At 37.4% G+C, this 25,596-nt stretch overlaps 1 protein-coding gene across 1 annotated transcript in view; it reads left to right on the forward strand.

Annotated features, from left to right (window-relative positions):
* FGF12 (fibroblast growth factor 12) overlaps nt 1-25,596 on the forward strand; it is a 502,076-nt gene that overhangs the window by 144,447 nt on the left and 332,033 nt on the right. The gene's annotated exons all lie outside the window — the stretch shown is intronic.

A 25,596-nucleotide genomic window follows, 5' to 3' on the forward strand; every position in this document is an offset into this window, starting at 1 on the left:
TCAAGATTTCTTGCTTCCTCTACTCTGTGCAGCTACCTCTCTCCATTACTCTCTCCCACAAACTCTAGCCCACCTCAGCAGGCCCAACTCTGATAGAGGCCTCCTTATCTTAGATTGACGTTCTCTGTTTGGGCTCTGGCTTCCATGCTGCCTCTGGGAAATGGTCCCAGGTGGAAAGCTGAAATTAATGTGTGCTCAGCTCATAGTTTCCCTGTCTCTTAGGGATCACTGTCCTGTGCTGTCTGTTGTCCAGTGCCTAGAAATAGTTTCCTAATAGGTTTTGTCCAGTATCATTGTTGTTTATCTCAGGAAGGTAAGTCTGATACTAGTTAAAAGTAGAAGTTCTAGAACTTTATCCACTGTTTTGATTTCATATGGCATACACAATCCATTCTTGGCTGCCAGGGTTCTTGGCTTAGGTGACTCTCTGAACCTCCTACTTACATGCATTCCAAGGAGAGGAACCTAAAATCAGTGGAGGCAATTTTGCTTTTTCTTAAAGAAAGAGAAAAAAAGTTTGTGTTCTTCAAATTATTTGAAATGTTTTAATGCACAACCTTCCTTGACTTCTATTTTCTCTTGAATTATCTCTGAACTGTTTAGCTCTGTACCAGAAATCCTCCATTGCATGGCTCCAACCTATCTTTCTACTCTTATGATTGGACTATTTGTTTTTTTGTTTCTTTTAAAAAAAACCCTCTGCCTTTCTTTAAGGTCTAGCAAACATGAGATACTGTGTTCCCTATGATTCATTTCCTTATCTCTGTTTTCAAATGTGGTTTTACTTTCCTTTTGTTTCCCATAAATGGCACTTCATGCATTCTACTGAGAATAGCTATTAATCTCTCATGAATAAAAATTGTCTACCAAGTCTCCTTTTTGATTTTGAGCTCCTTTTCTACTTAGCGCAATGCTAGGAGCTTGGAAATCATCGCTTCTCTCTTTCACTTCTCATACGCAGTTACCAAGTTCCATCAATTACATGTCATAAGCATCCAAGTCTGTTCTCTTATCTTTATTCCTACTGCGTTTACCATAGCTTAGGCCTGACACTTTCTTGTCAGAACAACTTGGTCTTCTCCATCTCCAGACTGGTACCAAAGTAATCCTTTTGAAACACATATTTGATTACAGCAAACCAGAGTAATCCTTTTGAAACACATATTTGATTATAGCAAACCCTGAATTAAAATCTTTCAATGGCTTTGGCATGATAAAAAGTCCAAGTTTCTTAGCGTGACCAACTATTAGTATAATTAGCTTGCATGGTATAGTTTAGGGAAGCATAACCTAAAACACCCATTTTAATGCCTATTAAGAAAAGCAGTGGTGGTTTGTGGTAGGAAAGTAACATAAAGACATATGAAAGGCTTTTTTGATGGAAATACACCAAGTGAACTTTTTTTAAGTTTAAAGAAAGATAGTTGTATTTTAATGAGTTATTGCCATAGAAACATATTGTAGATCAGTTATGGGAATTAATTTTCCTTTCTGACTTTTAGGTTAATGGTGCCAGTTTTTTAAAAATACTGTTTATTGTTATTGATGAGTAAGAATATCAGTACATGTGTTTGGAGGCATGTAGCACTACAGATCAGTAAATACATGCCTGTCTTTCAATCTGTCTGCTTCTGCACAGAATGGTGCCATAATTAAAGAATAGCTACCATCAGAATTAATGATAATGCTCAGAAGCTGGCTAATACATACTTTGATGAATTAATTGACCCTGTCCTAGGTGCAGTAGATGAGTCGTGGTACTATCAAGGAAAACACAGGTGATAGCCACACAGCTGCTAAACAGATAGGAGGAAACGAGGCAAAATCCTTTGGATAAGGACTTAGAAATGAAAGCCCTGAAGTCTGCTCCGAGTTGCATCACTATGTTGCCAGTTGTTAATTATCTTGAGTGATTAATTTTCATTCTCCGGGCCTCCATTTTTTCCATTGGTACAATAAAGGCATTGGACTATGTAGCATCTGGAATCTCTATCAATTCTAATATTCTTATTTGAATTTGAAATTAAAAGAAGTATTTCCAGTTCATGCTTTGTATTTAAAATGTGTATCAATGCTTTGGGAATTAAGGCTTTTAAGTTGCTTTATATTATCTATTGCGATCAGTCCAACTGACAAGAGTTGTAAGGCCCCTCTCTAGGCATTTGAGACCAATCCTCCCCCTCCTCTCCCTCAGCATATCCTAACACCTACAAAACTGGAAATGTGTGTGTTTTTGGATATCATTCAAAATTACTCACTTAGATGTGTAGCTGAGGAAGTCATGCCCAAACCCTGTAATAGTTTGAGTTTCTTGTCTCAGCTCATTTTTTGACTTTACTGCTGGTTCTAGTCATCTACCGTCTGAACCTAAGAGGCCTCCAGTAAATTTCTTAGTTAATACTTGGGAAGTATTTTCAAAGGAATACAACACTCTCTCCTAGCATGTGTTGGAGAAAAAGATGAGAGGGGCCGTAGAGAAAAAATGATGATGGGAACTGCAGTGACCAAGTGATAACCCTGGCCAGTGCCATAGTCAGAACACTAGTTCAGTAGATAAGCACTGGTCTTATGAACCTAGATCAAATCCCTTGAAGAACTTTTTCTTGGAGAATTTTTCCTATTGGTTTTGGATCAGTTTTGTATTCAGCAAGCTGTCTAGAATCTAATGGCATTTCCATGTGGCCAATTTTATTGCAATATAAGCTATAATTTATAAATACCAAGGTCCATCAGCTACAATATACCTTTGCAAATACTTGAGCTTATTATAAAGTATAGTCATGACAAATTAGATACAACTTTCCCCTAAATGAATTGGTGCAGTTGAGGAGATGAAAAGAGAAAGACTAGGGATTTGCTGGAGGAGCAGGGGTTTTGTGAAGATTTTTCTAGTCTTCTCAGGAAGACTGATTCATGGTGACTTGTGCACAAGAAACATCATTAAGACAATAATGTTTGGGTACATTTGCTCCACTGCCATTGGAAATTTCCAGTGTGTTTTCTACAAAGGGTTTCATGTATATACAGTTCATGGAAAACCAAAATAGTAATTACATGTTTTCTAGGAACATGTGTAATTATTACAGACAGAGTTGGATATTTCTAAGGGATGTTTGGAGAGGCTGAGCTAGAATCTGGGTATTTGCCTTTGCCTTACCGCAGTGTCTGAAAATCCTCATGGTCAGCAGGTATAGAGTGGACAACACCACTCATTTATTCCTTCATTTGTAAACAGATATTTATTGAGTATAGACTATGTGACAGATAAGGTTCTGGTTTCTGGAAATACATTGATGAATGAGATAAACCAAGTTCCTGCCCTCATAAAGCTTATATTCTAGGTGGAAGGAGAGAAGAACTGAACCAGATAACTACTGTTAAATCCTTACTCTCCAACTGTGGTTTTGGTATGTTCTTTATCTGTCAGATTGTCTTCTTGTTTTTGAAAAGTTGCAGTTTCCCATGACAATCGTGTTACAAATCCTAAAATAGTAACCTATTTTAAATTTCTCCTTTATTTATGAATGTACTTGAAATTGATCTTTCCGCAGATGATCTTAAAAGGCTGAGATTTCTGCGGTATAACTTACAATATTAATGATAGCTTCAATTTACTTAGTTCCTACTCTAAGCCTAGCACTGTGCTAGGCACTTTATGTATAATATCTCATAGTCTCCTTACAATACTCTGTAATAAGGCAGTTTTACCTATATTTAGATGAAGCGCCTGAGACTGAGAGAGGTTATATAAGTTGTTTAAGGTCACAAAACTGAGTGACAGGATCAGGATTTGAATCCAAGTCGGCCAGAGTCAAAAGTTAGGTTCTTTTCTGCTAAACTACTCTGTTTATCAGTTAGTAGGCAAGAGTTACAGCTAGCTAATTTTATCCAGCCCCGAATTAGAGAAATTATGAGTTTTTCCCTAGTTTCTTTGAGTAGAATCTCTTCAGGACCCAGAGATCACTAGGCCTTTAGGCAATCTGAGTGTATCACTTTTCTTGTTAAAATCTCTGAGACCTAATTTGTCTCAGAAAGTATAGCCATCTGGTTCAACTTCCTTTGGCTGAAGCTTGAATATCCTCTAAAGGTGACAGGAAGCCCACTAAAAGCAGAGTTAGGTAACTCCAATGGTGGATGGATTTGAGGGATAGGAAGATTTTCTTATATTGAGTTGAGAATTGTCTCCTTAAAGTACCAAAATCTTTCCCTGAGTTTGTTGGGGTACCACCACACTGAACAATTACAATATTTTGTCCATAAAATGTCTCTCTGGATATTTTATGGACAATTTTATTTTCTCCTGGGAGTTACTTTTTCTAGCTGCTTCAATTCCAGTCTCTTTACCACGTATCAGCTGGTCACTCTCCGCTGGACAGGGACCAGTTGGAACTAAGGATAGCTATAGGACAGAATCCACAGCTTAGCTAGAAGGTAAACATTTCATAAAAGCTATGCACATATTTGAGAAAGGTTTTATGTGGGAATGAATAATCAATGGTCATGTAGGAAAGACTTTTCAGAGATTATTGGAATATTACTCCCAACATTGCTGTTGAAGACTGTGTCCTTTCTGTATCTCCCTGCCCTTTTTCTGTGGATGCACATGATAAATGCCTCCTGGAATTTAGTGCTTGGGAAAATGTGTTTGTCATGATGAATCAATATACTTGTCTTGCTAATTAGACCTTATACATAAGCAGTTGAGGGGAGCAGTACATGTGTTGGGTTGGTATCTACAGGAGGGAGTATTCTATGGTATTTGATTCCTCAGTCTAGTTGGCACAGGAATCCTGTATAATGTTACATTGTAGACTGCCTCTTACAACAAGTGTTTCTGATCATCACGGGGCCATCTACATTGGCCAGGGATGGAAGGTGGGATTTCCGTCCGTCATGTCTCAGTTGATCTCTTGTGAATCTTTGTATCTGAGGGTTCAAGTTCTCCTCAAGCTACCTCATCTGGCTTCCCCTACAGCCTCCAGGAGCAGGAAAAGTCAAAGTCCAGACAAGGTAGTTGTGATGATAGCCCTGAAATAGATGCCTAGCTCTTACCTAGACGTACTGACTCATAGACTGGAACAGACCACAGAGGTCTGCTGGTTTAATACCCAAAAATGCCTCTCAATTTTGTGCCCAAGGTCACACAACTGTTAAGCAGTTGACTTCGGATATGAGTCTGAGCAGCCTAGCTCTACAACCAGTTCTCTTAAACTCTATATTATTTTGCTTCACTAATAAGACTTCAAAACAATAAAAGAAATGTGAGATCCACATCGTGCTTCCATGAAAAGAAGAACGACTTGTAAAATTTTAAATTATCAGGAGAGAAATCTTGCATGTTTTGATACATGTTCAGTGACTCTTTTAGAGATATTTAATACAGAGGTAGTTTAAATTTATAGTAAAATCCTCAGGAGAATGAGGTAGTTTACATGAGTGAATTTTCCAGATATCAAAGCTTACTTCTTTTCGTATAAAGCCCCTTCTAAAAAAATTTAAAAAGGCAAAACCTTATTTCTTATCATTTTTTAAAATATACTTTTCAAATCTCTTATTTTTTAGAAGATTCTGAATGTATTTTACAACTTTGATTTATCAGTATCATTAATATTAATAATTTTATTGCACCATAAAAATATACAGTCCCTCTCAGAGTCTTGTCAAGATGGGGACACTATTTGTTCCCACACCAAATGGCCTTTATTATTGTGACTTTTCCAGAGGCCTAATATTTATTGATTTGGTTGTTTGTTTACTTTTTCTCCTTAAAATTATTTCTCACTTTTTTAAAATCTGTCTCTTTCAATTTCTTTTTCTTCCCCTTTGAGACCAGAGGTCAGCAAACGTTTTCTGTAACAGCCAGATAGTAAATATTTTAGGCTTTGTGGATCATACAGTCTCTTTCACAATCACTCAACTCTAGTTGTAGCATGCAACAGCTATAGACAACACACAAATGAGTCGGCATGGCTGTGTTCTAATAAAACTTTATTTTCAAAAATAGACAGTAAGGCTGATTTGGTCTGTGGGCCATAGTTTACTAACATCTGTTCTAGATTATTGAATCTGGTGAAATATCTATGTAGAGTAATATGCAAAAAAGTAAATAGAATTTTTTTAAGTAAATAAATATTGTATAAGGAGTTAATGTGCCCCTACAAGCAAAATAGATGAAATTTTGTGCCACAATTTTATGACAGTGCTTTTGGGCACTTAAATGTCTTTCCTTCTCTTTCTCCCTTCTTTGCATCTTTTCAGGTTTGTGTCTATGTCTCAGATATTTGAGGTTATTAGATAAATGAACTCTAGATACATGTGCTTCTTATGAATGCATGCATGCGTGTGTTTCTTTCTCTCAGGTATAGAGCTAAAGTCATTGTACCAATTAAGATGTAGATAAGGTTGGTTTGATCTCTATTCTATGAATTTTGGAGAGTTCAATATTCCCACCCATGCCACCAATTTTATTCCAATTTTCAGGGGAGGTTATATGTTTATGGTCATCTCTGACTCTGAATTCTACTTCTGCCAAACTAATTCGATATTCAGTGTAGAGATTGTTCAGCCATTCCTATTCTAAAAAAATGCTTGCCTATTTCTACACCTCAGACTCCAGCCTCCTACCATGTTTCTCAGCTTTCCACAGTCCCTTCCAGATGATTCCAGGAACTCCGAATTCTTCTCACTTCATTATTCAAATTAATTCCATTTTCTCCAACCTTACTCCCAAACTCCTCTCTGGCTCCTCTATCCATTTTCTAATCCACCAAGATGATCTGCTGAACAAAAGGACCTCTTCTCCTTTAGTTGAACCATCTTCCTAATAAGGGAATTAAAGTTTTGTGTAGAATTTTTTCCCTTGTGGATGTTTAGATGAATGATCAGATGGATGGATGGATGGATGGATGTCTAGACAGATGTTATTCAGCACTATGAATTCTAATTAATATTCCATATGAAGAATAATACCAAGTGTGAATAACGCATATTTGGCTTGTTAGAGTTAATTTTTTGATCTAGGAATTATTTAGGATTGTTCTTCAACCCTCATCACCAAAATACACCCAATGTGCTATTTCTATTATTATTCACATCATAAAGAAGTATCTTATTTATTTCTTGTTTGTTTGCTTTTTAAATATCCTAATAATGATTTTCTTACAAAAGGAATAAAAATATCATTTCAGATGGCCATCAACTAAATTATAGAAATAGAATATAAGATCATACACAGAAAAAGATAAAAGTTAGGGTTAGACTCAAAGGCACTACATTGTATCCCCTCAGACTTAAAATAATAGCATGGTATTTCTAGCTGGAGGTGTGTCCTCTAATCTCCAATACTAGAAACATAGTTCTTCCATTCATCTAAATACTTAACATAAAAATGATTTATCCTTAGCCATAATTATTATTATTCAGTCATATATTAATTTGTTCAGCAACTTTTAGTTGTCTGCAAAAAGCATTGCAAAAGATATATAATAAGAAGATGTATTTCTAATCCACTAAAGAGCTTAAAACCTGCCCCTGGAAATAATACAAATATGGTGAAATAATTAGAAAAGAATAAAGAGAGCAACATATGGGAAAGTTAGTTTTTAACTCATATTTCCCAAGCACTACACTAACCTAAAATTGGTCTCTTTGAAGCCTGCTCTGAATGTTGAACTGGAATGGAAAGCAAGTAATTGTATTGTGTACACATACTTTTTCTTAGCATCACTAGAAAGTATTTGACCAGAAAAGATAGATACGGAGTAAAACTAGTTTAAAAAAACCCAAAATTTGTCATCTTGTGAAAACCCACATTTATAAAGAGGAATGGAGATATGACACTGAATGCTTTGGTTTGTTTTATTGGTACTTTTATTTTTGTAGGCTTGCTTCGTTCAATTTATTTGTTCTTTTGAGGAAAATACACTGCCAGGTATTGCAGTATACAAAGGCAAAGCAGACACAGGGCTGTTCCTTAAGGAGTTTCTAGTCTAGAGGGAGAAATAAACATGTGGACCCCCAAGGAAGGATGGGTGCTTCTGACTTCAGGCTTTATGGAAGAGTTGACCTTTGGACTGGCCAAGGTAGAGTTGAACTAGAAAGGATGCAAAGGACGTACTTGGTTAAGGAAAGAAAATGAGCAAGGGCTCAAAGGTTCAAAAATCTATGTCCAAGTGAAGCAACTGCAGGCTCACAATCCATTATCTACAGTTTCTAAATCCAAGAGACTCTAAAAACCATTGTTCTTTTTCTTAAGTTTGCAGCAAACTTATCTGGTGGCACAACCTGACCTGAATTGACGTGAGGCTATTTATAATCTTTATTTATTCCACTTTTGAGAATATTTGTAGATTTTGCTGCAGAAATATCAATGTTTTTTATTATACTGGCTGCCGCAGCTCACAGATTTTGCTAATATTTTGTACATTAACAGTATTACTTTAAAAAAATACCATCTTGTGCCCCCCAAACCTGAATTACAATACATACCTAGCCCCAAGTGTTTCAGGTATGGGAGTGTGGACCTGAAGTAATTCTGAGTGATGAGATATTGTGGAAACTATGGTCAGAAAGCTAGACAAAGATTGAGCCGGTTCTTGAATGCCAAGTTAAAGATGTTGGAAATTCTACCTTTGGCTGTAAAGAAACCGTTATAGCCTTTTGAAGAAGAGAGTGAAATATTCAGCAATGTTTTATCAAAATTAGTTTATATTCCTGAACACACAGTATTTTGAATTTCTTTCCCCCAAAACAATTGCAAAACCTGGGATATTTTTCTTTGAGTAAGATAATGATGTCAGATGAAATGCCTGTTGAAAATTGGTGTTTACATCCATCATTTGTTTCCTTGTGAAGGTGTGTGGGATAAATAGGGTTAGAGAAAGCCATTTCAGATTGTGTCTGCAGCTTGCTAAGAGTCATAGCATATAAATATGGTCAGGGTAGGCTGTCCACAAATGACTTTACTTTGAAAGTGCATAAGTTCCTCCCTGGAAGAAAAAATAAACAAGCAAAACCCACAAGAAACAGTAACATTTTTCATTTTTGTTCTAATTCCTTTCAAAATAATTTGGTTCTATTTAAACTAAGAAAATTAATTGAGGGGGCTAGCCCAGTAGCATAGTGGTTGAGTTTGTGCACTCTGCTGTGGTGGCCTGGTGTTTGCAGGCTCAGATCCCGGGCCTGGACCTAGCACTGCCTGTCAAACCATGCTGTGGTGGCACTCCACATAAAGTGGAGGAAGATTGGCACAGATGTTAGTTCAGTGACAATCCTTCTCAAGCAAAAAGAGGAAGATTGGCAGCATATGTTAGCTCAGGGCCAATCTTCCTCAAAACGAAAGAATTAAAGAAAGAAAATTAATTGAAATTTAACAATGCTGTGTGTGTATATGTGTGTGTGTATGTGTGGCTCATGGTAAGTCTTTAAAGTCGGCTGTTGGAAACAAGCAGCAAAAGTTTGGGAATCAGAAAATTGACTCTGGAGTCTACCCATCTCGGTTTTTCTTAGAATATCTGGATAGTCAGTTGGTTTCTCATTGTTCCTGAGTTTGTGATAATTGATCCTGGGACCCCAGGAATAAAAGTGTATTGTATTTTCATTTTTGAAAATGTCGTTTAGGGCCTAGAAGTAGAGGTAGGCATATGTAATAAAACTGTGAGTTGGTATACTTTTCAAAAAGAGTATTTGGTAACTGCCCTATGAATATAACTAAATCCACTTCCTAGAAGTGATATTTCAATATCTCGAAGTGTGTGCAAGGAATCAGAAAATTCCATCCAATTCATAGCTCATGCTTTTCCAGAAAATTTCTACGTTTGATTCAGAAGAACTGTGAATAATAATAGCATGTTTACAAACATTTTATGGCCCCCACTAGAGTCCGAGGATAAAGCATATATATTAGGTCGTGGAAGAAGCAGTTTTTGATGCTGTAACCTCAAGAATTTTAGTCTAAATATTTGACACTCTTATAATATTTGAGACACATAAAAAATTAAGATATTTTTAAAAACGAATAATATTTATTTCTGATTTTAAACGTATTCAACATTAGTTGTTGAAAGTTAAAAAATATAAAGATGCAGGAATCAATATTGATGATAATATCTGTTGAGTGTTTCAATGTCCCGCAGGCACCGTACCTCATGCTTACATACGTGACCGCAGTTAAACCTTACCCTGTGATGCATTAGAGTTCCCATTTCGTACAAATAGAAATTGATGGCTGGAGAGTTAAGTGACTTGCAGAAAGTCATCATGCCAGTAAGTGGTACAGCAGACGTGGAGCCCAAGGAGTCTAGTTCTCGAATATATGTTCTGAACAGCCATACATGCTGCGTCCCCTCAAATTCCAGTAACCATCAAGAAATCGCCACTGTTATATTTTTGCTGTCAGTCTTTCTTCCCTGTGTGTGTATATTTTTAAAACTTAATTGAAATCCTAGTACAGGCTTTTTTTTTTTTTTTAACACCTTCAGTGTTGGTCTTTTTGATAGTTGAACCTATTAACCAATAAAATGGCAAAAGTATGATCTTGGTACTTGCTGATCCAGAATGTAGCCCTAATGCTGAGGGTCTAGATAATACCTTGAATTACAAGCGAAAACACTCTCTGGAGAGGCGGGCATCGTGCTAACGCCTCCTCCTAAGCAAAAGCTACTTATATTCCTCAGCTCGAGCTGTCAGTGACGGCATCGGGCATGTGGCAGAAAATGGAAGGGGGACTGATTTTCCAAATTTTATCTTTGTATCCTTTCCTTTCCAAATGTAAGAATCCAAAACATCATTAATAACTTTAAAGTTTTAGAATCCACCTTGAAGAAAGATATTTCCACCTGCATTTATAGATTATAAATTTTAAATACAGGAATAGCCAGTGGGTGATTTATACTATGTCCTGACTTAAAAAAAATAAAGCAAAAAACTCTCTTTTTAAATTGCGCTAGTCCTTGTTAAGCAGATCTCAGATCTTGGGAAAAAGGAGACAAGAAACTCTTATTTGTGGGGAGTCTATGTGTGCTGAACTCTAAGTTAAGCATCTCATTTTGCTTTTTTCCACCATATTTTGGTTACCGCAACAACTCCGCAAGGCAGGTCATTGGCCTCATTTTGCAAATGAGGAAAATGAAGCTCAAAGAAGTTAAGAAATTTGTCCGTGAACACACACAGCTGGTAACTGGTAGGACTTGGATTTGAACTCAGGAATGTACAGCTCTGAGGTCTCAAATGTTTCCTATGAAGTCACGTAAGAGTTTGACAATCACGGTCTTTAGGAGCTGGAGTGGATTTCCCCAAAGAGGAAAGGCAACTAAGATGGAAAGAGAAAAAGGAAAAGAAATCACCACTTAAATCAATTTTGTAGTTGTACACCATCTTGCTGAGGCCAATTATTTTTGTTACAGAAGTTTTTAAAGTTGAAATATAATTCAGGTATCATAAAATTAACCCTTTTAAAATGTACAGTTGAGTGATTTTTGTATATTCACAAAGCTGTGCAACCATCATCACTATCTAATTCCGGAACATTTTCATCAGCCCAAAAAGAAACTCCATACCCATTAGCAGTCACTTCTTATAGCGTTTTGATGAAGCAAAAATCTTGAAAATCTTTCTTCTAAAAATCCAATTTTTTTAGATTCTTCCTCAAACAAAAATGAACTTAGTTATTTATGTAGATGTTGGAGAGAAGTTATAAAAATAATCTCACATAACAGATGATTGATGTTGCTGTTGTTGAATATATCTTTGAGTATGAAAAGGATTATTGATGGGAGAATTTCCCAAAAGTTATCAGTGTCAATAAAATCCACCCCCTCAGCATGATCATCATTACCATGATTTATTTTGAGTACTTACTCTCTGGCAGGAACTATATTGAGATATTCTATTTCATTTAATTCTGACAACAATCCTGTGAAGTAGTTATTAATACCTACTCCATAGTGCAAATGAGAAAAATTGAAGTTTGGAGAAGTGAAGTCACCTATGAAGTGTCAGGGTTGAGAAGTAGACCCAGGTCCAGTTTGATTTGAAAGCGCCAGCTTGAGCACTGACCCCTCCACCAAGTGAGAGGAAATGGATTGAAAGAGAACAAATAGCATTTGGTTCCAGATGGAAAATTTACACAAGCCCAAGATCCTGAAGAAGGTTATCTAGTGGTAGCTTCTGGAAGCATTATGCCAGTGACTTACATATCCTTGTGACTGGATACTTACAGTGTACACTTGCATAAAGCTACAGAAACCAGATCTTTCTGGTCCTTCCATTTTTCATTATTTGTTAATTAACCTATCAAATCAGAAATGGAAACAATTGCAAGTGAGGCAGTAGGATTGGTACTATAGAAACCTCTTCTTCCAGGTCTTTGTCTGTTGATCTTCCAGGATCGTTATGCAAGACTAGTTAATGAAAGGGAAAATGCCGATTTCCTTCTGGACTGAGTTTCTTTTTTGCTCCTTTCAAGACCTCCTTTATTTTTATCATAGCTGAAACCATCTGGCAGGTGTGTCATTGATTTTCAGGAAAGACAGAATGCATGACACGTGTTGTTTTTGTATATAACAGCCACATAAGTTTACAATAAATTTGATTAAGGCTTTATCTGCAGATGAACTAAATGGTTAACTCAGTGTGAAAGAAACAGAATCATAACTATTCTGCAACTCTGGGTGAAAATTTCAGTTTACTTCAGCACCTGTTTATTGACCATTTCCTATGTTTTGAGCAGAGTCTTTTTATGGAGGAAGGTGGTAGTGGTGGTATTTCATGAAAATAAACCTCAGAATTGCCATGAAAGGGAATAAAGTGTGTGTGTGTGTGTGTGTGTTTGAGGTGAGGAAATGTATATATAAGATATGCCCCACTAATTGTGATAGAAGGCATGGTGTGATAAATGCCTCAGCTTTTCCCGATTCCTCCAGTTAGATTAACCCCAACCCCCTACTTTAGACACTAGAACACCATGTGCTTTTCTCCTTTTTTGCACCTATCACAATTGCAATTTGTATAATTATTTGGCTGAATTTTCAATGTACTTTGGTTCCTTTGTAACTCTAGTAGACATAAAGGCTATAAATAATACAGAGATAACTGTGTGAATGTTTCATGCTAGGAAATATGCATAGGTGAGCCCCAAAGAGGGGCATCTAATCTAATTAGGGAAAGATTCTTGGTGGAGGTGACCCTGGATGCAATTTTTGAAAGATGGATATGTACTTACTGTGACAAGAAACAAGGCAGGATATCCAGGTAAGGGGAACAGCATGTGCAAAGATATACACACATGGAACAGCATGCCTCAAGGCTATGAATGAAGTTAGAGAGATGGGAGAAGATGAAGAAAATCATCAAGGGTCTTTGACTTTATCTTGAGTGCTATGAAAAGTTTTTGAACAGAAAAATTCTTCAGGGATTTGAGTTTTAGGGTGATTATTTTGGCAGTGTGGAGGCCGAATTGAAGATAGTTGGACTGTCTGTCACAAGGATGTTATAATAGCCAGGCAGGAAGTGACAAGGGCCTGAAACAAGGCAGGAACCAAAGGGATGGACGTGAGAGATGTTCAGGAAATAGTACCTCTAATAGTCTCTGACTGGAGGTGAGTTAGCAAGAGGAGTCCAGGATGGCTCACAGGGTTTTAAATTTGAAAACTGTATAGATGATGCAGTCTTTTACTAAAACTTAGGGCTCAGCAAGTTTTGGGGGAAAGAGATATGTCCAGTTCTAGATTTGTTTTTTTGGAAATACTTGTGGAACACATAAGTGGAGCTTTCCAGGAAGGCTTAGCAAGATGTAATTAAACCTATGGAAGGGTCTGGTTAGCAGGCCCAAATCCAGGAATCAACAGTCTAAGAAATTTAATATGTAAGAGGATGCCCCCTAAAAGTAAAGAGAGCGGAAAGATTAGAGGCTGCAACTCTGGGAAACAGTAATACTGGGGGGATGGGAAGAAAGAAAACTGTGAAGTTAAATGGAGAAGTAGAAGAAAAACCAAGAAGAAAATGGTGTCTCTGAAGATAACGAGGAAGAGTTTCATGAAATAGAGAGCAATCAATAATTTTAATACATGTAACTACTAGTTTATGTATGATTAGGACAAAAATGCCCATTGAATCCAGAAGAGCCTAGTTTATGGTGATTTTATAGGAAAAATGTCAATGGGGTTGTGTGGGCAAAAGGCAGCATTCAACAGGTTTAGGAAAGGATCAAAAGTGCTAGAGTGGAGGGGCCAGCCTGGTGGTGCAGCAGTTAAGTTTGCGCCCTCCACTTTGGTGGCCCAGGGTTTTCCAGTTCGGATCCAGGTTGTGGACCTAGGCACAGTTTATCAAGCCATGCTGTGGCAGGCGTCCCACATATAAAATAGAGGAAGATGGGCATGGATGTTAGCTCAGGGCCGGTCTTCCTCAGCAAAAGGGGGAGGATTGGCAGAGGATGTTAGCTCAGGGCTAATCTTCCTCAAAAAAAAAAAAAGCTAGAGTGGAGATAGTACATGGAGACTCTGCTTTAAGATGTCTGTATGTTTATGGGAGGAAAGAAAGGACAGAAAGAAAATGCACAGTCAAGGAGGGGTTTTGGAAATTCTACATGAGGCTCCTGCTTGGTACATGGGGGTGGCATTCTTGGCCTTACACTGTGTTCTGCACAGGCACACACATATACATTTGTGCATATATTTGTGTCTATGACAAGCACTTTAAATAAGGGGGCCAAAATATATCCTCTCCAAATTACCACATCTCCATCAAACCTTCAATATGACCCTAATCAGTGGCTCCAGTTAGCATTTTCTCTCCTCCTCATCCTGTCCTAACCATAGATCCATGACCACTTGTACTAGGACAATTAAAGCTCGCCATTTTGAGAGTTAGCCCAAGACATAAGCTAAGACGGTCTCCCATGCCCTATTCTGAAAGATAACACTAGTAAAAACCTCATAGTTTTAAGGCACCACTTATTTTTATTGTTGTCAGTTCTTTAAATGAATGGCTGTCTTCTGCTCTGGAAAGTAGACAACTTGCAGAGAGAAAATTCAGTTTCCAGGGGAGGGAAAATGCCCCCAAATCATTTCTCTGCATTTTATAAAATAAGTTTGATTCTTAAACTATCAAAACCAGAAGCAGCAGCATAGTGTCTTGTAGAGAATATTGCACTGAGAGGCCGTGTCCTGACTTAGAGTCACAGCTCTGTCACTAGGAGCCGTGTGACTTTTGGGGAAATCACTGTGTTGTTTCTGTCTTCTTTTCTGCTAAAGGGTGGGGCTAGCTTTTGCCTATCTTGGTTTGACTTATGTTGAAATTTTACTGCCTTAAACCATTAGTGAAGTCAATTCACAAATAAATTTCCTTTTCCTATCTGCCTTTGGGAAGAACTCCGTTCTTGACTAATGTCACTATATTGGAGTGTGTTTTCCCATCCTTTACCTCCCTCCCAGGCAAACGGAATTGCTCCTCTCATCTTTGCTCTCACAATAGTTTTCACAGGACTCTAGCCTTATCAATATTATTTGTATGGCTATGTGGTCTTCCCTGTGCCTACTAGAGAGTGAGGTCACTGAGGACAGTGGTTGGCTTTACAATTTGAAATATTTGCTCAATAAACTCAATAAATGTGTGTTGAATACAAATGATTAATTTTTTAGTTAATTTTAAAAATTATTTTAATTAAACTCATTTAATTAACGTCTAATAACAGGTAGACTTGGTATATACAGTAGTGCCCCCTTATCTATGGGGAATACATTCCAAGACTTTGAGTGGGTGCCCGAAACCTCAAATAGTACCAAACCCTGTATATTTGTTTCTTCCTGTACATACATATCTATGACAAAGTTTAATTTATAAATAAGCACACTAAGAGATTAACAACAATAATTACTAATCAAATAGAACAATTATAACAACATGCTGTAATAAAAGTTATTATAGATCTTAGCAACTCTCAGGATACAATTTTTTTCTTTCCTTATTAGGTCAAGAACCTTCACCTTTTCAGTTAAAGGAAGCACTTTAAGGCTTCTCTTTGGCAAATCTGAATTGCCAGCATCCCTACACTTGCATTTTGGGGCCATTATTAAGTAAAATAAGGGTTTCTTGAACACAAGCACTGCTGTACCGAGACAGTGTAGCACTGATACCTGAGATGCTACTAAGCGACTGGATCTGATAACTGAGACAGCTACTGAGTGACTAATGGGCGGGAAGCACGTGCAGTGTGGATAGTCTGGACAAAAGGATGATTCATGTCCTGAGTGAGATGGAGCCGGATGACTTGAGATTTCATCATGCTACTCAGTTTTAAATTGCACAATTTAAAACTTATGAATTGTTTGTTTCTGGAATTTTCCACTTAAAATTTTCAGACTGCAGTTGACCGTTGGTTACTGAAACCACAGAAAGCAAAACCTTAGATAAAGGAGGACTGCTGTACTGTAAAATTCAATGAGATTTTTATTTAGAGAGGATAGATAATGTGAAAGCTAAAAGGGGTTGGTCGAGTTTTCATTACTGGAGTTGACAGGGGTTTTTATTATTGTTTTGGTGTCTTTAATTTTTATGACTGTTGAAATTCCATGAGGGCCTGGGCGAGTCGAATATAGCTTATTTCAATTATATGGTGATAATAACTATTTTTCCCAATGTCACCTAAATATAAGACCTTATTTATAAAAGAGAGTACATAAGTTAAAATCAAAGTAAGAGTAATATCTCAGATTTATAGTACTTTGCACTTTATAAATCTTTTATTTCATGTACTGCTTTATCTTAGAGGATAAGGCCCATCAATACCTAATAACTCTTTTTGGTACCAACATTCTATTGGTTGGCAGCGAGAAGGTATGATCCTGACTTAGTCTTCAGACCATCAGGGCATCCCTGTAGTGACTTGGAAATGACATTTCTAGTTCTAATATATCTCCTTCACTTTCTGTGTTTTTGTATTTTAATCAGGCTTAATAATAAACAATTTTTTAACCAAAGCGAATGTATATATTTAACTTTATTTTTGATATATTATTTATTTTGAAGAGTTAATATATACACAGAGTACCAAGCTATAAAAGTGCAAAACGAAGTGCAGTCACTTGTAAGTCTCCCTCTCTCCCCTGTCTTCAGCATCCTAAACCCCCACCTAAGACTGCACCTGGTACCAGTTTCTTGTGTACCCTTTCAGAAAGAGTCCATGAGTTTATAAATATAAATGTATGCACATTCTTTTCTTCTCTGTCACAAAAATTGTAGCATACTCTAATATACTTTTATATGCTTGTTAAATTTAGTAATAAATTCCATAGCTCTATTCATATCAATACATATAGAGTTCCTACATTTTTTAAAAATTGCAAAACATTCCTTTGTGGGAATGTGCCAGAATTGACTAGTTCCCTATTGATGGATTAGTATCATTAGCATCAGGTAGCATTATCAACAATGTTGTATTGATACCTTGTGCTATTGTCCCCAGTTGTATCCTGTGCAGCTATATCTGGAAGTTAATATCTAGAAAAGGCATTGACAAAGGGAGAAGTGACTTTTTAAGTTTTAAAAGATAGAATCAAATTGTCATCCATAAAGGCATTCCCAATGCATACTCTTACCAAGGATGTAGGAGTTCGAAGTCCCTTTACAGTCTCTCTACCAAACTGAGTTACCAAACATTTTCATCCCTGAAATCTGAATAATTGATATTATTTTGTAGTTCTCTCATTATGAGTGGCTCTGATGACTTTTCACATATTTAAAAGTGGGTTATATATCTCCTGCATAGCTCATATCTTTACTCTAACTTCTTTGTGGGTTATTGTACTTTAATGTACAGTTGCAAATATTTTCCCCAAATGGAAAATTCACAATAGCAGTCCCCATTTTATTTTATTTCATCAAACTTAATAGGCATCAATATTTCATATTAAATATTAATTTAATTCCATTATTATTTAATAAATTATTTTTACACATTCTAGGTACTGAGATATTAAAAATGAAAGATAATGGATAACTAAATTTGTAAGTAAAAGGGCTTGTAATCTCTTGGGGGAAGATATATACGTGTAGGCAGAATAAAACAGACCCTATGGTAGGGGAGCTATAGAGTGTGCTATGGGAGCTCAGAGGAAGTTTTGACTGATTCGGCATAGAGTGGGGAGACATCAGAGGAAATTTCCCAGAGAGAGCACTGTGGCATTTGTGACAGGTGTTAAAGGATATGTGGGATTTTTAGGCTCAGAGAAGTTAGAAGTGACAACACCCTTTTGGAACTGTGCCCCTATTGTGATAATGAGCTTTGACTAATAAATGTTGCCTTCTTGAAAATCATAAGTTATAACTCTCTTGGACTGATTGACTTCATATTTCTCACAATAAATAACTCATACTTGGCTATAATAAGGTAAAAACATTTTCCTTCTATTTGACTCAGATAACTCATCTTTTAAGTTTTCTTATAGATGACAAACTCTGTGTTTATTCAAAACAACTTGTTGAAGAGCTATTAGAAGAGAATGGAAAATGTCTAACGGTAGCAGAAAATCCTGAAGTATTATTTATTTAAAGATTGGGGTCTGGGGGTGTGAAGGTTGGAGGAAAATGCATAGAAGTCTTATTTGTTAACCTGACCTCGGCAAGTTTTATCAGCAAACTACTGTAAGAATAAGAACACTGTTCCTTGACTGCTTTTTGAGTCTGGTAAGATGAGATGTACCTACAGTGAGTGAGCTTTATTGCCTGTAGCTAATATTGATGTGATGGAACATGGGACAGGGCTGGAGGTAACTGTAGAGGCTGAATTCTGGGTGCTGGTTCATTTCAGAAGCAGATTTGGTTTTTTATTGGAGGCAGTACCTATTAAGTGTGGCTAGAGAGTAAGGTGGTAGCATTTATTAAGCATTGGACATCGTAAACTTAAATGAGAGGTATCTCCTTCAGTTCAGTTCAAGTTTCTTAATCTGTATGAAACCTTTTCCAACTGCTTACTTCCTACCCTCAAAGGGTAGAATGAACCACTCCTTTCATTGTACTTTTGTTGAACTCTGCAGTGCTACCAGTACTGCAAAGCTGTATTTTACTTATGGTTTACACATCTTTCTTCCTTTACTAGCTTTTTAGGGTAAAGAGTTAGTTTTAGTTTCTAAATATTCGTGGGGAGGATAGATGGATGAATGAATGGGTTATAAGTTATCTTGAAACCTTACACCCTTTTCCCAATGATAGTGACCTTATTTTGAACTCCTGTCTGAAAGTTAAAAAAATTTTTTTTGATTTAATTTAATTTCCGTGGCCTCTATGGGAGCAAATATTGGTCTTTTAAAAGTAGATTTTTTTCTAATCAAAAAATGGGAACATGGCATGAACAGGCAATTCCTCCCAAAAATATAAGCTCCCAAATGAAAAAAATGTTCAAATGCACTCACAGTTAGAGATGTGCAAATTAAGACAACGTTACAATCAAACTGAAACAAAGGGAAAAAGGAGGACAATGCGTTCTGTTGGTGAGGCTGTGGAGAAACAGGCACTCTCACATATTGCTGGCAGAAATCCAAATTCATACAAGCCTTTTGAAGGGAAATGTGGCAATAGCTAACAAAACTACCCATACACTTACTTTTTGACCTAGCATCCCCATTTCTAGGAATCTACTCTGGAGCTACACCTCCAACAATATGACAATACTGCACATGGTATTTTTTGCAGTATTGTTTGCAATAGCCAAATTTGGAAATAACCAAAAGGCCACTACATAGGAGAGTATGTACTCATTTGTGCAAAAGAAGCATAGGGAAGATAAACCAGAAATTAAAGAGACCAGTTACCTACAGGGGGAGAGTGGGAAGGAGTGGAAAGAAGGGGAAATGGGAACAGAACAGGAGGGATGAGAGATAATGACACTCATTGGAGTACACTTTTTTGGAAAGCTTTGACTCTTAGAACCATACCAATGTTTTGTATACTCAAAAAATAAGAGAACATTAAAGTTAATTAATTTTAATTAAATAATTAAAATCAACCAGTATGGAATATAAGCAATAACAAATGAACATAAATGGATTACAAACGAATAACTAAACCTCACTGAAGAGAATGGAGAAGAAAAGAACTAACCTAAGTCACTTTGAAAAGTAGTATTTTGACTGGATAACTGTAAGACTAAAGACAAAATCAAGTGTAAATAAGTACTGTACTCTAGTAATAAATCTGTTTCCCCGAGGAATATTGGTTAGGAATTCTGTATATACTAGGATGGAATGAATAAGTTAATAAATTATAAATAATAAAGGTAAGGTTTTTCACTGTCAGGAAAAGAAGTTACAACTAAGGAAAGGGCAAAGACTAAAATGAAACTCATGGTGTTGGAGTGGAATCATAGGTTTTAGCTGTCTATATCTACATCTATCTATTATACATCTGAATATAAATACATCTATATATAGATACATCTACACATAGATATATATACATATAGATGCATATAGATATCTCTACCTATAAAGAGAAATAGAGAGAGATAAATATGGCGTATGGGCATGTGTGGGTCTGTATACGTATATTTCCTACCTCTTTCCACTGAGAGACTAGGCGCAATGATACCCCAGTAACAATGAGCACACTTAGCACCCAGATTTTAGTTCCTAAGTACTATTCTCCAATAAAAGAGACCAAAACTCATTGGAGAATTAGTTGGTTCCAAAACTGGGACAGGGAAAATAAAAGATAAACCTGGAGCATCTTGGGATGCCAGAAAATTAAGGAACTGCTCAAAGAGAGGACAGGGGAGCCAACAATAGAAGGACCTCCCAATGTCTGAAGTCAAAACAAGTTGAGTCACAAAATAAATAATGACAGTATTGGATTATAACTCAAAGAATACATATCTAGGAGACCATTCTGATATAAATAAACATTTGAATAAATAAATTAGTAGGAGAGGAGGGACGGCTCTTACAGAAGAATTCCCATTGCTGTAGAAGGACTGAAGGAAATACAAAATCACCATTAGGAAAACAGCACAATAATCATTGCTGCATGCAAAATCCACAAATGGATGCGAAAATCAGTGGATGAAAGCTTGAGGAGAAACAGGATATTAGTATAGCCTTAAAGCTTCTTCCTCAAGATATTTATCAACTGTAAATTAAGAAAAAAAGTAGCTTTAGATATAGAAACCTAGCAGACACTACCTCAATCAAAGGATCAATGTTCATATCACTAGTTGACATCATGTAGACCCCTGATAATGATATACTGAGAAGGATACAACATCACTTTTGTGACATTCTTGCCAAAAGGGATAACTTTAGACTAATCATTAGAAAACATCAGACAAATGCAAATTGAAAGACATTCCACAAAATATTTGACCCATATTTATTAGAAGTGTCAAGGTCCTGAAAGACAAGGAGAGACTGAGGCATTGTCATAAATTGAAAGAGACTAAGGAGACACAACTAAATGCAATGTGGATACTAGTTAGAACCTGGAATAGAAAAGGACATTAGGAGAAAAACTGGTGAAAGTTCAATAAAGTTTGTGGTTTATTTAATAGCCTGGTACCAGTGTAAATATCCTGGTTTTGATCATTGTACACTGTTGTGTAAGTTGTTAAGAATAGGAGAAGTTAGGTGAAGAGTATACATGAACTCTGGATTATTTTGCAACTTTTCTGTAAATCTAAATTTATTTCAAAATAAAAAGTTTGGAGAAGAAGAAGTAGATGAAGAACAATAACAAATAAAAAGAACAAGAGGAGAAGATAAAAAAAAAAACAAAAAAAACCCTATGCGTTTGCTTTTTCAAAAATAGTTCAAAGTTATTTGGACCAGATATGTCATGAATAAAGTAACTTAGCTGCTAGTGACTGTTTTTGTCATATCATCTAATCAGATTGATTTTATTGCTGTCTTTGTCCTTAGGGCTGCTATAGCAAAAATACCATACACTGGGTGCCTTAAACACTTATTTCTCACAGTTCTGGAGGCTGGGAAGTCCAAAATCAAGGCCCCGGCAGATTCCATGTGTGGCGAGGGCCCCCTTCCTGGCTGACGGACGGCTGTCTTCTTGCAGTGTCCCCACATGGTAGAAGGGATGAGGGAGCTCCCTTGGTGTCTTTTATAAGGGCACTAACTTTGTGAGGGTGAAGTCTCCCAAAGCCCCACTTTCCAATACCTTGGGGGTTAGGATCTCAACATATGAATTGGGGGGGATGCAAATATTCAGTCTCTGGCAGTTGCTCAAGAAGAAATTTGAAGGTATTTCTAAGCCATGAGATACAGGCCTGATTTTCAGCCTAGCAGTCAGCAGACCATACATATAGCACAGAACAAAGGTACTCTCTTACCTGTCGTACTGATTTTGATCTTTTAGTTTATGTGTTGGTTTCTTTGTGAAAATAAAGTTGTTTTCCATTCGATAGACATTTGGCCATTAATATACTCATTAAAGGATTCTGAGCCTGGCAAAATTCTGAATATGTTATTACTGATTCAATGTGGGCTTCCAGGCAGATAAATACAGTGATTAATTATACAGCTGGTGCCAAGAGTCAACAGGTTCCTATGTTTAATACGAACAGAAAATATCTTAGATAAGTCACCACTTAAAAATCTCAGAACTCCCTCATACAATTACTAATTCCTGCAAACTGTGAGTAAACAACTCTTTTTAAAAAAGAAAAAATTTAGATACTAGGAATTTAAACAAGTTCACCTATGGTTACGTACCAGATTTCCCAACCCCTCTCAGAAAGGAATGAATTATTTCATTTTGAAACCACACTGGTGAGGCACTTGCTAGAGTTGGTCCAAGGTCACTTAGAAAATAGAAAGAATGCCTAACTTTAAAACTCTTAATTAGAGACAGATAACATCATTTTAAATTTGGTCATTACATAATATGTCTTGAATTAAAAAATTTAAAATACACTTGCCAGTAAAAATTTGATTTTGGCTTATGGAATAATACAGAAAAAGCAGAAAAATTTGAAGTTTTGCTTAAACTGAAATGTGCCACTTTCCTAGCCTCCATTGTGCTCCTGGCTCCTACTAGTTGTTTTTTTAATCTTGTTTTTGGATGTTATGGTACATGTAAAAAAGTGGGTTCTACCTAAGTATGGCCCAAGATATTTCAGGAAGACTGCATCAAAATGCTTAATTGTGGAACTGGATGACAGTCACCTTAGAGTTGCTTTCACAAGCCTGTACATGGAAGTCCTGATAAGGGTAAGAAACTTTATGTTTTGTAAACAGAATATAAGTAATAAAATTCCCTTTTATACCTACTTTGATCAAATGTCCATAATATATAGTAAGGAAATCTTTTGCATTAAAATGTTATGTGCTCTCTTTAGTTTAATTTGAACTCATCTGAGAGTTCAGTAACAACAAAAAGTCTGTAAATGTGATCCCTCAGTTTATTTTCTCAAATACTGTGATGGTCCATTTCTTCGAGGTGAATACACTTGGCCACTGTGTCAAGAATCACTGGGACCACCATTTCAACAAGCCAGCAGGCCATTTGAATGTTCATTGTGACAGAGTTGGCTTTCCCGCCCTGCCTCCTCCGTGTACAGTCCTGTTGAGGAGACAGAAGATTCGCACATAAACCCTTCTTATAATCAAGTAAAAGAGCCCCTATGATAGATCATTGAGGAGCACCCAGAACTCAGGGAAGTTGATAGTAGCCCCTTCTCTTGCCAAGATAATTAGAATTTTCAAAGCACTTTCTCTTTGCACCTCAATGAATCCTTGCAACAACCTTGCCAGGTAGGCAGGGAGGCTCCTTATAAATATGAAAATTGATGCTCCGGAGGTTGTGTGTGTTTTAAAATCACCAGAGACCTGCTCACTCTGCTCGGGTTCCTTGAGGTGAACCAGGGCCTCATCCTATTCCTTTGCTACACTTCAAAGACTAGCATTTCTCTCTAAGTAAAGAAGCAGCTCCAGGCATTGGGTTCCAGAGCAGGAGAGCTCTACCGGAAAGCTCTCTGCCTCTGCTGCAGCAAGAAGGACTATTTTTAGATGTTTTCCTTTTGCTAATCGTCTCTCCCTCTGTGGGGAATTTCTATGGGTAGAATCCCCAGATGAGCCAAGTTTCTCACTAATTCCCGCAGAGAGTAGAAAGACAAAGGCCATGGCCCAGGGTGCCCTGGGGCCTCAGAACTGCCAGTGATGACAGTGTGGTGGCTTTAGGAAGATCTTCAAGGACCTTGGAGCCCACAGAGCTTCACAATCCCACTGAACAAGGGACTAAGAGGCGACTGGAAGGAAGGCCTGGATATACCTTCTTGACTCTTAGAACCAGCCCAAATGACCTTGCCTGGAGCTCAGTTATGAAAGAAGTTCAGAGAATGTGGAGCCAGCAGTGGCTGTGGGCTCAAGAGGCCCCCTAGATGGTCTGGCTTCCTTCCACCACCTATGAGAGGATAAAGGAGGAGACTTCTGAAAGAATATTTTTCCAGGCAACTTCAGCCTTAAGTTTCAACCGTTAGGGAACATCAAAGGAACTGTGAAGGTTTAGCCTAGAGAAGAGAAAGAGGAAAGGGATGATGGAAACCTTGTCTACTCCCATGCAGGGAAGAGCTAACCAGCTAGTGCTAGGTGGCCTGGGGACAATGGGTGGAGAGAAAATGAAGTAAGGTTTTGGCTCAATGTTTGGGTAAACCTTCTAAGAGGTTTTGTGCAATGAACCACCTGGGCAGCTGCCGAGTTCTCTATCACCTGAACTGTTCAAGCAGAAAGGCAGACATTGGTGTGGACACTGGCATTCATCAGAAAGTGAAAGTGATCAAAAACCCTACAGGTAGGGGGCTAAGCAATAATAATTACTAATACTATTATAGCACTTACTTTATATCAAGTGTTTTTTCAACACTCAACAAGCAGTATATAAGGTAGATGCTATTATTAACTCTCTTTTAGAGATGAGGAAACTGAGGCACCGAGAGGTTAAGTAATTTGTTCAAGGTCACACAGCAAGTAGGCTGTTTGTCTTCAATGTCTGTGCTTTTAACCACTTGCTGTATTGATGTGTCCCCTAAGGTCCCTTCTTACTGTGAGGTTCCAGATAGGATGGAATCCCGTCTCATCGCCAGCATTCTTTGTATGCTTCACTCATAAGACTTCCCAAAGGGCATTGATCGTCTCCTGGAATAAACCAACCAACCAACAAATAAATAAAGCCAAAGGGGCTGCTGATGGAAAAAAAAAAAATCGAGACCTTTAGGCCCTCAAGGAAGCTCACTGGTCGTCTTCAGGGCCGGTTGGCAGAGGCAGAGCCTCCCAGAATATTGCGCCAAAGCGAAGCGCTGCAGTTTTCAGTTTTCAGTTTTCAGATTTCCCGCTTCATCTGCCTCTCCCTCTGTCCCTGTGGCCTCCCCTTCTGGCCTCCCTTCCCTCTCTGCACCTGCCTTCCCCCTGCACCTATGGGAAGCTTTTCCAGGTGAGTGGAAGGCGAGGACAAACAATCACGAAGCTGCCAATTCTATTCCACACCCTCTTCCCCGCCCTGACTTAGGGAGGGGGAAAGTGACGCCCAGGGTGGTATGTGATTTACCCAAGGTCAGAGAGCCCGGATCAGAAAATCCAGATGTCCAGACCCCCCATCAGCGCTCCG

The sequence above is a fragment of the Equus asinus genome, chromosome 5 (genome assembly GCF_041296235.1).
Source record: "Equus asinus isolate D_3611 breed Donkey chromosome 5, EquAss-T2T_v2, whole genome shotgun sequence".
NCBI classification, from domain to species: domain Eukaryota; kingdom Metazoa; phylum Chordata; class Mammalia; order Perissodactyla; family Equidae; genus Equus; species Equus asinus.